At 46.9% G+C, this 14,736-nt stretch overlaps 1 long non-coding RNA gene across 1 annotated transcript; it reads left to right on the plus strand.

The window, feature by feature from the left end:
* Positions 1-1,048: 1,048 nt before the first annotated feature.
* LOC140525932 (uncharacterized) lies at positions 1,049-14,736 on the plus strand. Its single transcript, XR_011974158.1, has 3 exons — positions 1,049-1,287; positions 11,320-11,408; positions 14,484-14,736. It is a non-coding gene; the product is annotated as an uncharacterized lncRNA (long non-coding RNA).

Raw genomic sequence — 14,736 nt, forward strand, 5'->3', positions numbered from 1 at the left:
CGGATGGATGAATGGAGGTCAAATACTAAACATCTTCTGTACCCCAACTCCCTCTACTGTCTCCTCCCACATGGCTGCCCCAGGTACCCAACTGCCCCTCCTAGAGGCTTTGGGGCTAAGCAGAGGGGACAGAGCTCTTTAAAAAGGTACTGAACACCACTTTTAATGAAACAGCCCTCTTGTCCCTCCCTTGCCTCCATGAATGAAGGGGCATTGTTTTGTGTGCTAAACCTGATGAAGAGAGGCCAGCCAGTCGACTTGCCCAAGGCCACAAGGTGGCCAAGGCAAGAGTGGTTTGGTGGGGGTAGTGTGTTCGTGGGTGGGGGTGTCTGGGCATAGGTGTCTTCAGACAAGATCTCGACTCCTTGAGAAGGAGGAATAATTTGGACCATGAAGACCAGGGGAAGGAAAGGGTTGCTGGTGTGGGGAACAGTAACCCTCCAGTGCTAAGGGGTAGGGGGTCTGTGGAGGCCAACCCTGCTTCTCGGCCAAAGCCTCGGGCTTTAATCTCTCTGCCTGTCAACCTGCCATCTCTCACCAGCATTAAATCCCCTTCCCGGGCCAGAAAACAAGGGCTGCTACAGATTCCAGGCAGCCAGGCGTGAAGCTGGCTGGGGGTCATGGGGGCAGCGCAGAGATGCCTGGGAGGCCAGAGGAGAGAGGGGAGGACTGGATACCCCTGGAGGGACCAGAAACTTTGGGGGCTCCACCTTGGGGAGCAGCTGTACTACAGCTGCTGAGAGGAGTCCCAGCTGGCACAAATGTGTGTGCCCCCACAGCCCCTTCCTCCCCTACCTTGAAGTTATTACTTCAGGCTGAATCCTTCCAGGTGTGAAACCTGTACTAGTGAGGAAAAGGAGGGAAAGAAAGGCCTTACCAACTCTCCAATTCCCCGCCCTCCCTCTGGTCCCCCAATTTCTACCCTAACACTCAATTCCTTTCACATTAGAAAAAGTCTGGAGTGCACAAACATCGAGATGATTAGAGATAAGGACAGAAACACCAGTAAGGACCTTGTCCCCTTCCCTTCCCCTGGGAGGAGGGCACTAGGGAAATACAGGTGTCCTGAGTTCAAATCCATTGAGTCTTTATGGAATGGTAAAGATTATGTGAGACCAGAGAAGTAGCCAAGTTCCTCCTGGGCAGGAGTCTCCAGTCCATTGTGGGAAATTAGACACCCATGAAGACGAAAACCAGTTAAGACATATTAGTGCTAGCTTTCCTGCATCCGAGCCTTCAATGCACTCCTCCTTGGCAACTGTCTTTAGAAGCCTTATCTCCTTTGAGGTAAGCTCAGCTTGGATGAAGCCAGGTGTTTCTCCTGTTCCCCTCCTCCTACCTCCCCACCCGGATGAAAGTGTTTCCTTTCTTCCCCAAAACCTGTGGTTTGGATTCCTCGCCTTCTTCTCCCCATCACTCCCTATCTCATATTTTACTCATATACTTACACCCCCTCCTATCACTTTTATCTCATTTCATTTCTGGACTTCACCCCATACACAAATATATATACATCAGAACGTCAACTCCTTAAAGGCAGGACCATTTCATTTTTGTCGTGGTTACTGGAATTGCCTAGTACGATATCTTAACATAGTAGCACTTAATAAATGTTAGTTTAATTAAATTAATCAAGGGCCACGTTGTTTGGTATAGACTGCCAGCTCTTGCCCAGAGGAGAGAGAATTCAAATCCCTGGGGGTTTCATGTATGGCCTGGTTGATGGAATCCAAGACTGGAAAGCAGACCACACTTGTTTTCTAGTCCCAGGTCTCAATCCTTATTAGCTCCATGCAGGCCTCAGTTTCTTCAATTGTAAAATGGTGAAGGTAGGACAGGGATGGCCTACAAGGTCTCTCCTTGCTCTTAAGATTCTAACATCCATTCCATTCCCCATTGGGCATAGGAGATGCCAGGATTGGCCACAGAGGTGGGGAGAAAGGGGGAGTCTCAGTCTCCAGAGAGAGCCCAGCTGGAAAGAAAATAAAGACAAACCCTGAGTTTAGAAAACCTCCCTCCTCCTCTAGCCTCTGGAGACCTAGATGACAGCTTCCCCTCCACTCTTTGCTGCACACTCCTCCTCAGCTTCTCTCACCTGCACTAAATCAAGAGCAAATGCCAAGTCCCCTTGTCTCTGCACCCTTCCCCCCTTAAATCTTTTCTCTGGGGCTTCAGTTCCAGCTCCCTTCAAGTTTCTGGTTCAGTTGGTTTAGATTCAGCTGCAGCCTGGGGTGGGGGAGTTATTGGAAGGAGTGGATGGATAGAGAATATACAAGGAGGATGTGGTTGAAGAGTTATGGAGGAGAGAGAGAGAGAGAGAGAGAGAGAGAGAGAGAGAGAGAGAGAGAGAGAGAGAGAGAGAGGAGGGAGGGAGGAGGAGAAGGGGGAGGATGAGGAAAGGAGAAAAAAGGGAGAGGAGGAGACCTGTTGATAAGGTCTATATCTAGACTCCTGAGCTGGTGGCCCTGGGAGACAGAAGCATTAGGAAGCCATGGTAACAAGCTGAGGTGTGAGGCCCTCATAGGGTCTTTGGGCCACCAGGTACACTTAAGTCTCTTCAGCCAATTGTGTCCTGAAGTAGAGATGACAATGCCTCTCCCTTACCGCTCTTCCTGATTTTACTGCCCTGCCTCATCCATCCATAAAAGGGCCTAGTCCTCCATTTTGCTTCAGAGCAGGTACCTGGATTTCCACTGGTACAGGGTGATCTGCAATGGGTGAGAGTTCCAGAGGGTCTTGATGAAAAGATCCCAAGCTGGGGACTCTCAGGGCCATGAGATCAAGTATGAAAGAGGCTGGGTTCTCTCTTGTCTGACCTAAGATTTCTCTAGCAGAGATTGTCTGATCTGTCATCCTTAGGACATGAGTCAGGTTCGAATTCTAGTTCTAATCAGGGGTAAAGGGAGGAGGAGGTACCTGGATACCTTCTGCCCCCTCCCCAACACACATACACACACACACACACACACACACACACACGGAGGGAGCATGTGTGCTTTTCAGCTGGGCAGCCCCAGTCCCACCCCCATGCTAAGGACTCATTCCCTCTGGGGTCCATTTCTGTAAATATGTTTTCATTATTTACTTTAAGGATTTTGATAAATCATAATAGGAGAGACATCTGCTGTCAAAACTGCAAACTGCATTCAGGGTCCTGTGCTGGGAGGGAGGGAGAGAGGAAGGGAGAGGAAGGTGGGGGTGAAGAAGAGAGGGATAGGGAAGCAGCTTAGAGGAGCTCTGAGCATTCAGAGCTTAAGGAGCAGAGCTGGATGCTCCCTTTTCATTCCCCTTAGAATCTTTCCTGTGCTTTAATGTAGAGGAGGGCACTGATGGAGAACTGGTTGAGGAAGGGACATTTGTGCTTTTGTTGGGGTCCAATGTTTGTAGGATCCTTATTCTTCAAGTCTGGAGATCCAATACCTTCTCCCTCCTCACACATGGTCCATCCTGATGAATAAGGAAAACATTTCCCAAAGAGGGTGTCAGGCTGGTCCCTTGTTCCTGCTCTCTTGCAGCCCCAAGATGTGTCCCCTCCTCCTTTCTTCTGGGAATTAGCCTGCCTGTGGCTTCTGTGAAGTCCCACCAGAGCACAGATTAACCCCTGGAACTAGGGCTGGCTGCAGACGGGCCAGCCTGGGAGAGAGCTCGTTGAGGAGATGGGGGGGCTGACGCACAGAGCACAAAAGATTAATCTCTCTTGTCCCAGAATTTCATCACTGCAGTTCTTTTACTCCTGCCTCACCTCTCCCCACTAGGCTTGCCAAAAACTCCCTGGAGAGTGTGCTTAGCCCCGGGAACCTCCATCCGTTGTCCCCAACCCAGGGCAGGAGCAGACAGACTCTGCCCTTAGGGAGGCTGGATAGGCGCCCAGACCAGTGAGGTGTGGGAGGTTCAGAGGGAAAGTTTTTCATTTTCCCATTCTCTCCTTCCTAGCTCTGCTGGCTTCACGAAATCCCAGAGCATCATCACTCCTTTTTCTTTGGCCCCAAGGAAATAGGAAATACTGTACAACTGAATCCTTAACTTGGGATCTTTTCTTAGCACCCTATCACATGCTGTCTGCATTCAGGATCCCCTAAAATCCCCCCTAAGGAGCCTGTACTCCAATTTTCTTTACTGTCTCAGGCAGCCCCTCCCTAACCTGATTTCTTGGCTTAAATTGAGAGTCAAGGCATTTTGACTTTGGGGATGGCCTCCCTTTCCTTGAGCCTACGTCTCTAAAGGGTCACCAACTAGGACCTCATCAAATATATTCCACAGTTGATATCATATTGCTTACCTTCTCAATGGGTGGGGTAGGGTCTGGAGGGAGGGAAGGAATTAGGAACTCAAAATTTAACAAATGGATTTAAAAATAAAGTAAAATTATTTAAATCACACACACACGTGTTTTTTTTTTTCCTTAGAGGGAGAGTGTAATATGGTGGAAATAGGAGTCTTGGTCATGTGACCTCACACAAGTCACCCCCTCTCCTGGGTCTTCCTTTCTTCATCTATAAAATGGGGGAGCATGTTGAAATGTTCCTTCTAATTCCTTCCTTTTAAAGTTCCTTCCGGCTCTAACATTTTGTGATTCTGTGGTCAGCTGGGGTGAAGATGAAGCAGGGAAGATGAGAGATTTTGGGCCATGGGTACTATGGAAGTGACCCACTGGGAGAAGAATACAGATCGAACCCCTGTATATATCACAGGGAAGGGCAGCTGGGATGGGGGTGGGGTGGAGAAGAGATCCCTGGGACTTGACAACTGAATAGAAGTTGGCATTTCTGTTCCTGGAGATGCTTGAGATGCATTTGCTTCAAGGCTCCTTGTGCCCACCTTACATAGGGAAACCCAACCTTGAGGCAGAGGGCTTTACCTCCAGAAGGCTCCTGAATCTGGGAATGCAGACAAGTCAACAAGCATTTGTTAAGTGCCTACTATGTGCCAAACACTTCGATAAGCAGATAGGGAGGGGAAAATAGTTTGGCTATCTGGGGAAAGAAGTGTTAAATCCAGAGAAGATAAAAAAATCTGGGAGAAGGATAGGGTGACCTAGCCAAGAATGGGAAAAATGAGACCAGAAAGGAAGGGATGGAACTCGACCTTGCTGGGCTCTTTGCTCCAAGGTTTATGGTTCCTGTCTCAGGTCCTCTTCCGTGAAAGCTTATCTCCTTATATCTGGGGTTGGTGGGGTACCTGCTTCAGCCCTTTCAAGGAATGTAACTTGCAGTGGGTAGAGATGGTTCTGAATTTGTAGTGTCCCCTCTTACTCCCTCTGCCCTCCCACATTATGGTACCTTTTGGATAGAGGATGTTTTTGTGGGAAATTCAAGAGCTTGAGTTGGACTGTGGAATGACCAGATGACCTCCCAGGCCTGGCCTCCCAGAAAAATAAAAGCGTGAGTGTGGGCAAGGAAAGGTTGAGTTATAGATCTGCATATAGATTCCCCTAAACCCTCCAGGAACTATATTCCCACTCCCCTTTGGCTTCCCTGCTAAAAAGAAAAAGGCCATTTCTGGGACAAAGGGAAGGTGTGGGGGGGAAATCTTTCTTATATCTTACCCAACAGAATCCTCCCTTATAGATGGTCACCTGCCCCCACCTCCTCTTATTTAATAATACCTTGAATTTCTATAGTACTTAAGAGGAAAACTTACCAGGTTTTTCATCCAGAGAGATCAAGGCTAGTTCTGGGGTCTCAGAATTCATTTGACCTTTATTCTGATATCACCCCCTCCCTCCATGAAGCATACTTAGCATCAATTGCTTCCCTCTCTCCAAGTATGATTGAAGAAGGTTACATGTATGTGTGGGTGCCCTCTAGTCCCCTCCCTTTCCTGCCTCATCACCTCATCTTGATGCTTGTCTTGGAGTCATTCTCTTTCCCTACCAACCTGGCACATCCTGCTTTCCTTGGCTCCAATTCTCCGGCACCTCAATCTCACCCCTGACCCTGTGGTCCTTCAGCTTCTTTGTTGCTGTCGTCTGTTGCCATGGGAACTATCCAGCCCTGACCTGGTGATGGAGAAAGCCCAGCTCCTAGAGCCCTGATTAGGAAGGAGAAGAAGAGGGAGAAAGGGAGTAGGGAGGAATGCCTGTTCTTACTGTCCTCTCCCGAACTCCCTCTAGAATTAGTCCTAGGGATGGCAGTCAACAACCCCTCTTTGGAAAGGGATGTGGCTTTTGGGAGCAGATAAAGAGCATCAGGAAGTCTCTATCCCTTGACCAGGTCCTAGGCTAGTTTTGGGCAGGTGTGGGGGGTGTTTGAGGAGAGCAGTAATCTCAATTATGTCTCATCAGGGTGTGACCATTGCTCCATTCTTCCTTCTCCCTGCCTTGGATATTACTCTGAGGTAGAGGAATTTAAGGGGGGAAGGTATATAACCTTGTTGACTCTGGTACCAATGACCCTGGAATTATTCTCTTCCTGCCTTACCCACAGCCTCATCTCTATCTTCCTCTCTAAGAAGATGAATTTGGAGAGAGGAAGAGAGCCAACTGAGCTCCATGGAGTAGCCAAAGAGTCAGTTACTGCCCCTAGAATTTCCTTTCTTTGTTCCCATGTCCTTGTAGCTATTGTATCCCCAAGAGTAGGGGGTGAACTAAATCAGGGCTTGAGAGACCCTAGGAGCTAGCCTTCCTCTCCCACCAGAACACTGTGTTTTGAGGGATCCTCAGCAGAAGAATCTTACCCAGATCTAGTCTTCTGGGCATCACTACCTCCCCTCCCTCTCCCTTCCCTACTACCACCCTTGGCACCAGGTCCCCCGTTTCCTCCCCCTTCTTCCAAGAGGCTGCATGGAGCCCTGAGCTCAGCTCATTCGGGCAGCTAAAAATACCCAGGACAGCTCTGAAGGCTCCAGTGCTCCTCCAAACCCTGCTTCTCTTCCTGGGCCCCCCACCCCTATCCCTAGCCACTGTAGCATTGATTGTTCCTATGAGACCACTTAACTCTCTGAGTGCCAGTGCCTGGCATCTGAAGATCCTGCGTGAAGACATCTGGCCCAGGATGGAGCCAGGACTGCTATGCTAGCCCCCAGAGATAGCCAGCTACTGGAGAAAGGCCAAGAGAGGAAACCTGGCTTCTCTAACCACTACTGGGGGCATATATGTGTATGCATATGTCCATGTGTCTGTGTGGGGATTTGAGGGGTGTTGTCAAATAGCAATAATAATACCTTGAATTTCTATGGTACTTAAATTTATAAAACCCTTTTTCTTTACAACAGCTCTGTGAGGCATACTTACCTACAATGTAAAGTATTATTCTCTCAGCTCTAGAGATGGGGAAATTATGGATCCCAGAATTTAGAGTTACAAGTGACCTTAAAGTTCATCTAGCCCAGTGCCCACAGGTGAGATAATTGTGACCCGTAGGAGAGAAGTGACTTACCCATTTTGACATAGCTAACTAATGGCAGGGCCATGACTAGAATCCAGGTCTCCTGATGCCTGGTCAAGGATTCTTTCTACCGATCCGTGTCTAAATTTTGTTCCATTTGCATGCACTGCTTCTTGGGGCAAAGAGAGTTCAGATTCACTGAGTACCAAAGTGGATCATCTTGAGTTTGCCGCCTCTATCTTTGTCCAGATGGTGGGACCATTGGCTTGTTCCACCTGGTCAGTCATTTGTGGCCCTTTGAGATCCTCTCTATAGGTCAAGTAGTGCATTATGTCATTTATTCTTCTTCTTAGGGGACCCACCCTGAGTCACTTGGTCTAATATCGCTGGATATATTTCCCTACAATGCTGGGTGAAAACCTGCTTAGGTACTTTCTAGCTCTAGAAGTCTGATTTCATGTCTGACCTGAGATGTATGTTTGGAGGTCCTTCTTGGTTTGGGTACTAGAATGGCTTGAGAAAAGGGGTTCTGAAGTAGGCTTCAAAGGATAGAGAGGAGCAAATGGAAGATGGGAGGGCATCCAGGGCAGGGGCCACAGTCCCATGGGTAACGCAAAAATGGAGACATTTCTCTTTTATTTTATTAACATATTCACAGCCCATAAAAAGACGCCCTGACTAGGTAAAACATTAATAAAATGCTCCACGTTGGTGGGGAAAATTAAATGTAAATTAGATAATTAAAAATGAAGCTGTTGCCTGCTGCTTTGTGCTATTAAACTCTTATTAAAAGTTATGAGATGGTGAGACTGGATGTGAGGCTGACCAGAGTGGCCCCTAATCAGCAGGTGGGGAGTGGGGTGGGAATGGGAAGCCTGAGAGAATGAGGGAGGAGGGTTGGGTGCCTGCCCTAGGAAGGAAACTTGTGGTCTTCCCAACCTTTGGTCCTGTGTCCTGGAGAAGCCCCAGGAAACTCTAGGTCATAACGTTTAGAGCTGGGAAAGTACCTTAGTGCAGTCCAGACTGGTGACTTTGCACAGCCCGCCCTCACTTCAGTTCACTTGCATGTCATGGCTTCACCTCCCTGATGTCATGGTGTTCTTCGAGATCGAAGATCAAACAACAACATACACAGGGAAACTAAAGTTTAGAGAAGGGACAGTACTTGCCCCAAGGTGAAGAAGGTAGGAAATGACAGGATTCAAACCCATGTTTCCTTTGGCCTCTGGTAGGCTCTGGGTGCCCAGGTAGCTTTTGTTATAGAAAGTGGGGTTGGAGGGTAGGGATCAGGGAAGACTGCCTGACCCAGCTCTGAGGGGGGAAAAAACCAGAATCAGGGATTCATATAGGCCAACGGATCTGGAATTGTGCTCACCCAGGAGGAGGGGAGAGTAAGACGAAGGGATTAAATTCTCAGAGTAGAGTCTCCCAGTTCATCTCAGTCTTCTTCTCTACCCCTTGGTCCTCTCACTACTTGGCTTGAAATGGGAGGTCCTTGGCTCCAGAAGGAAGTGAAAAAACATCTCTGGATCATCTATCCTTTACAGTGGGGGTTCTTAATCTTTTTGTGTGTGTGTATATGTCATGGACCCTTTTGGTAGTCTCTGAAGCCTATGGACTCCTCAGAATGTTTTTAAATACATAAAATAAAATATAGAGGATTACAAAAGCAACCAAAAGTTGGTAAAAATAAAAATGTGATTTTTTTTTTCACATCCAAGTTTACAGACCCCTTTGAAATCTGTCCATGGAAACTCTGGGGTTAAGAATCCCTGCTTTATGAAGTCCCTGTGGATTCTAGATACCCACTCATAGCTTAGATTGATATAGGTTCTAGGTGCCATTTCGACAAGACTAGGGTGATGAACCTCATTGGGAGCTTCAGGAGAATGCCTTCTAGAGTGACTGATACCTATATGGGTTCTAGACACAGGGAATAGTCTATCTCATTGCCTGTCTAGGATTTAAGTGTTGGCCCATGTTCTGGGTATCTGGGCAGGCTAGGAAGAGGAAGCACAGGGCTTAGCTATTTGTGGTGGGGATAGCATATGTGTGTCTGTGGGGAGGGGGGAAGGGCTACTGGGGATCTTACTTCCTGATGATGTAATGGAAATGCCTCAGAGCATGTGTAGACAGTTTGTCACTGGTTCTGGTCTGCTAGCCACATGGTGAATGGCAGTTTTTTGACTGTCTGCAGTTGAGGAACCAGAGCTAGGGGCACTTCAAAAGGCCTTATTAAGCCTCAGTCACTCCTTTCTGCTGCTCTCTCTTGGCTCAACTCCTTTGTTTATGGCTTCTGGTGAAAGACCATCCTATAAGGAGTGAGACCTTGGGCCTTCTCCCCTTAAAGGCTGGTTGACCTGCCAGCCCTGTCAAATGGGCCTTGGTCCCTTGCCCCTACACTTATCCTTTTCTGTTTTAGGGGAAGGGATTAGAGATTTTGTGTTTCAAAAAGTCAGGATAGGGACATACGTCAGGGATCCTGGTGTCCAAGCATCTAGCACAAGGGTGGAGAACCTGCAGCCTTGAGGTCACATTGTAGCTACAGGTTCTCCACCCCTGCACTAGCATTTGTAGCCGACTCAGCATGAGTGCCCCAAGAAGTAAGGAGTAACCTTGGGAATGACCTTCAGAACCCAGCCCAATGGTAGCTGAGAATGAGGACTCATCAGGCAGTCATGCCACATCTGGATGTGAACTCGGTGGGAAAAACCTGTTAGAAGAGTGAGCCTACTCTCCTCAGATCCTGAAGTGCTATAGGGCAGGGTTTCTTAAACTTTTTCCACTCCTAATCCCTTCAGCACTTCTTAAATTCACAGTTTAAGAGGCACTGGCATAGGGGACAATGTGCCCTAGTTTTTTTGGGGAAAGAGATGTCTGTACATTTTTTTCTGGCTTCATCTTTGAAGCAAAGAAACCCAACCCTCTGTAAAAGTTAATTGATGTTAGGCAGCTAAGTGGTACTGGGTTTCTAGTCATTGGAACCTAACAGAAGGGAAAACACAACCGGAAGCACTCTAGGTCAGTGGCAGAGGAGACATACCCCAAACCTCTCAGGGCATCCCTAAAGCTTTGAAAGGAGGAGGTAGTTCATCTTGCTCCCAGGTGAGAGGTCAGAGTGTGGGTACTCAGCACTGTTGTAATTAAGTTCTTGTTACAAATTCTGACCATTCAAATTACCCCCAATCCCCTTTCTCCATTCCCTAAGAGAATTTGGCAAGGGAAAGGATTTAGCTTAACTGAAGAAGGCTGGATATTTGCAAAAGATAAACGTGATGTGTCACCTTCTTGCCCCAATTCCCTTTTACCTTTGGGAAGCCAGGCTGGAAAGAGGGAAGGGAAAGATCTTGTTATCAGAGAGCTAGGGAGTCCAGCTAAGCTGGAGAGAGAACAAGGAGGATGGAGTCCTAACCAAGTCATCTTCCAGTTTCAATCCTCTTGCTTATTAGAGGAATTCTAGAGAGATGCTTGGAGGGTGAAGGTCAAAGTTTGGAGTGAGCTTTGGGGAGTGGACACACTCTTCCTGTGGGGCTCTAAAGGACGAGGGGCCTGAGTGTAGGGTGGGGTTAATTTTGTGAATCTTAAGAACTTGAAGTCTGAACCTCTTGTTTTGGAGCTGGGGAGATAAGGCACGCCATCCCTGGAATCATCTTGGTTACCTATCCTCCTCCAGGCTTACTGAAAACCTTGAGGGCTGGATATTCCTGGGATTTTTTTGCTCTCATTTCATTTCTCAAGGATCAATATTCTCTCTATTGGGCAGATCTCTCCCATTTGTATTTCCTTGTATGCACTAAGGAGGACTACCAGGAGGAACTTGGTGTCTACATGTGCTTGTGCAAGATGTGGATGCGTGTCGGGTGTAAGCACACAGCATGAGTATATGGATCATGTGGGAACATGTTAATTTTGTGCCAGGTCATAGAATCATAAGGACATAGGATTTAGAGCTGGAAGAGCTTTGGATATTTAATTCAACCCTTTCTTTTAACAGAGATGGAAACTGAGCTCTGCTTCATACATGTTCATTCCTTGGGTATCCAGTTTCTTCTGTGATAAGTGCTGACTTCTGTCCCAACCCAGGTACTCAGCTCTATGTTGTCATACCAAACACACCATTTTTCATGACCCTATAGAATCCCTTTCCTAACTCCTTGTAGGGTGACCCAAAGTGAGACATGGGGAGTGTCTTGCCTTCTGTGTAATAGGCTGGGTGAGTGGGTGGAGGAGCTCAGGTCAGGAGTGGGCTAATGGGGAGAGGGCTGGCCCCTAGGCCTATGGTGGGATGGAACCACTGAGTTACTAGCTCCTTGGCCAGATAGGGATGGGTGGAGAAATAGAGGCCAGAAAGAAGTATTCTTGGGTGGGAGTGGGGGTGGGGGAGGCAATAGTAGTGACAGTGACCTCAGAAGCCTGAATAATGGTTTTTCCACATGGCTCTAAATTCCTGCTCCAGGTTATACTCACCAGGAAGCTCCTTAGCCTTCCCCAGGCCCTGTACCCTAACTGGATAGCTACTGTTTTAGCACATAGCAACTGCTGGGAGTGGTAGACTGGGGACTCCAGAAAGAGGGAAGTAGAATCTCTGTCCAGAGAACAGAGATTGGTAGTTTAAGACCCCCTTCAGGGTTCTCATTTTCTGGATATTGGTGACAGGGGACATGTCCTAGTGTCTAGACTTGTGGGCTCCCCCAAGTGTGGGAAGAGAGACTGGATCATTAATATTTCCTGTCTGATATCTTTCCTGGTCCCTCCAAAGTACCCCAAAATAGTTCTTCCAGAATACGTTGTTTTTCTTTGGTTATTCACCTCCATCATTATGTCCAGTTTTAGAATCCAGAGTGTCTTTCAGATTGGGAGTTCTTGAATGAGAGCCTGGATCTTGATGATTTGATGGGAGAAGATTAAATAGAATTATGAGGAACACTGAACTTAGCCTTAGGAGACATGGGTTCTGGTCTCATGTTTGCCACTGATTCACATTGTGACCCAGTTTAACTTTTCAGGCTGAATACACATGACTCTTTCTCCACCACTACCTCCTACCACTTACACACTCTGTGTTCCAGCCAAATTGGACTACTTATAGCTGTTCACTGTGTATTTTCTTCCATTTCTGGCCTCCATGGTTTTACACAGTTGACATGGCTCCCATTTCTAGAATGTTCTCATTCCTGACTTTTGCGTATTAGGTGCACACTACCTTTCAAGTATGTCTCCTATAAGAGGCCTTTCCTGGTTCCTCAAGTTGTTAATACCTTTTCCCCACAACCCCCCAATCAATTACTTAGAATTCATTTCACATGTATTTTGTATTAATCTGTCTGTGTTCATGTGATGTCCCCTAGTAGAATGTAAGTTCCTCATGTTCAGGAACTGTTCTGAAATTAAGTGACTGGATCATGGTAAAATGAAGTGGATGAACCATATATATCCCCATTCCCATTCCCCTTTGCATCTGTGTGGGCTGGAATAAGGGGAAATCCTATATTAAGGTAGGGAGGGGATAAGAGAATGAGGAAAGAAGGGGGATGGGAACAGATATATCCCCTCCCACCCAGGCCATGGAGGATGCCCCTCAGGTGGAAACTGAACCCACAGCTCAGCCCACCCAGTATGCCCCGGAACCAGTGGAAAAAGCTGACCTGGCACCTGGCCCTGTCCAGGCTGGACTCTGAGGCTCTAATGAACTTTAAATGTGGGGAATGAGTCATCTCTGAAGGGATGAAGGATGGCTGAGAACATGGGAGGAGGTAGTTACCCCAAGATGTTAGGTCTTGGAGGAAACGAATGGGAGTGGGGATGAAACAGAGAGACTAAAAACATGTGAGGAGATTTAGTAATTACTTCCATTACCACCACAAAGAGGCTGGAAAATACCAATGAAGCCTCCTTTCCTACCCTCCCCCCCCATCTGAACCTAGCCAGTTGGCTGGAGTTGCTCACAACCAAGTCGACTAGGGATCCCCCACTATATTCTTGCCTCAAACAAAGACTGGGACTTTCAGAGTACCCCTACTCAAGAAATAATTTTATTTCCCACAGGAAAAAAGACAGAGACTTCTGGGCTTAGGGGGCAGGCAGGACATTGTCTAGCAGCCTGAGACCAGAGAAATCTGGGAACCTACAATGGCTGATATGGAGTGTCTCCAACACTACAGTAAGGGGAGCATTTGAAATTCCCCAGAAATTTCTTCCTTCCTTTCTTTCTTCCTTCCTTCCTTCCTTCCTTCCTTCCCTCCCTCCCTCCCTCCCTTCTTTCTTTCTTTCTTTCTTTCTTTCTTTCTTTCTTTCTTTCTTTCCTTCTTTCTTTCTTTCTTTCTTTCCTTCTTTCTTTCTTTCCTTCTTTCTTTCTTTCCTTCTTTCTTTCTTTCCTCCTTTCTTCCTTACTTTCTTTCTTTCTTTCTTTCTTTTCTCTCTCTCTTTCTTTCTCTCTTTCTCTCTCTCTCTTTCTTTCTTTCCTTCCTTCCTTCTCTTCCTTCCTTCCTTCTTTCTTTCCTCTTTTCCTCCTTCCTTTCTTCCTTTCTTTCTTCTCTCCTTCCTTTGTTCTTTCCCACTTCTTTATGCCACCCAGTTCTGACCTCAGCAGGAAAGGTGCTTTCAAAGGACTGGGAGGTACATCGTTCCTTGGCTTGTAAGCTCTCTGGCTGTTTTTTGCTTAACTAGGGGGTGAGATATCGGTGGATGAGACTACATATATGCGTGTTTCTCTGAGGGTGGTTCTATTTGTAGGCAGTGTGGTGCAATGTAAAAAAAACACAGGTTCTAGAGTCAGAGGAACAGTGTTCAAATCCAAAGGCAAGTCATTAGTAAAATGAGAGTGCTGGACTGGATGACCCATCGGACTTTTTTCAGTTCTAGGTCTCTTTATGCAAGAGTGAATCTCTAGTTGTATGTGAGTGTGGCTGTGTACCTCTTTTAGTATATGTGTCTGAGAGTATGAACATTTGAATGGATGTTGGTGATTGGGTGTAGGAGTGTTCATACACAAACAACTGGGACTGAAAACTGGTAGTTGCAGTTCATTTCTCTAGAGCCAAGGGGAACCAGAGATTTTTCTTTTAAAAAAAAAATTTCCTTGATGAGCTTCCATTTTTCTTATATCATGGTTACTTCTCATTGACTTTTTCTTTCCCTTCTTCTTTCTCCTCCTCCTAGAGTCCTCCTTTTTGGAAGTTAAGTACGATCAAGAAAAATAAAGGGACATGTTGGTTGCATCTGAAAATACATGTAGGCTTCATTCCACAGCTGTAGTCCACCACCTTCACTGCTGAGAAGTGGGAGACATGCTTCACCTTCAGTCAATCCTCTGCAGTTATGACTGGTTGTATGATCGATATTTCTAAGCCTTTCAATGATGTTTGCCTTTTCTTTGTTGTGGCCACCCTATAAATTGTGCTGTTTCTGTTTA

This window comes from Notamacropus eugenii, chromosome 1, assembly GCF_028372415.1.
Source record: "Notamacropus eugenii isolate mMacEug1 chromosome 1, mMacEug1.pri_v2, whole genome shotgun sequence".
Lineage (NCBI taxonomy): Eukaryota > Metazoa > Chordata > Mammalia > Diprotodontia > Macropodidae > Notamacropus > Notamacropus eugenii.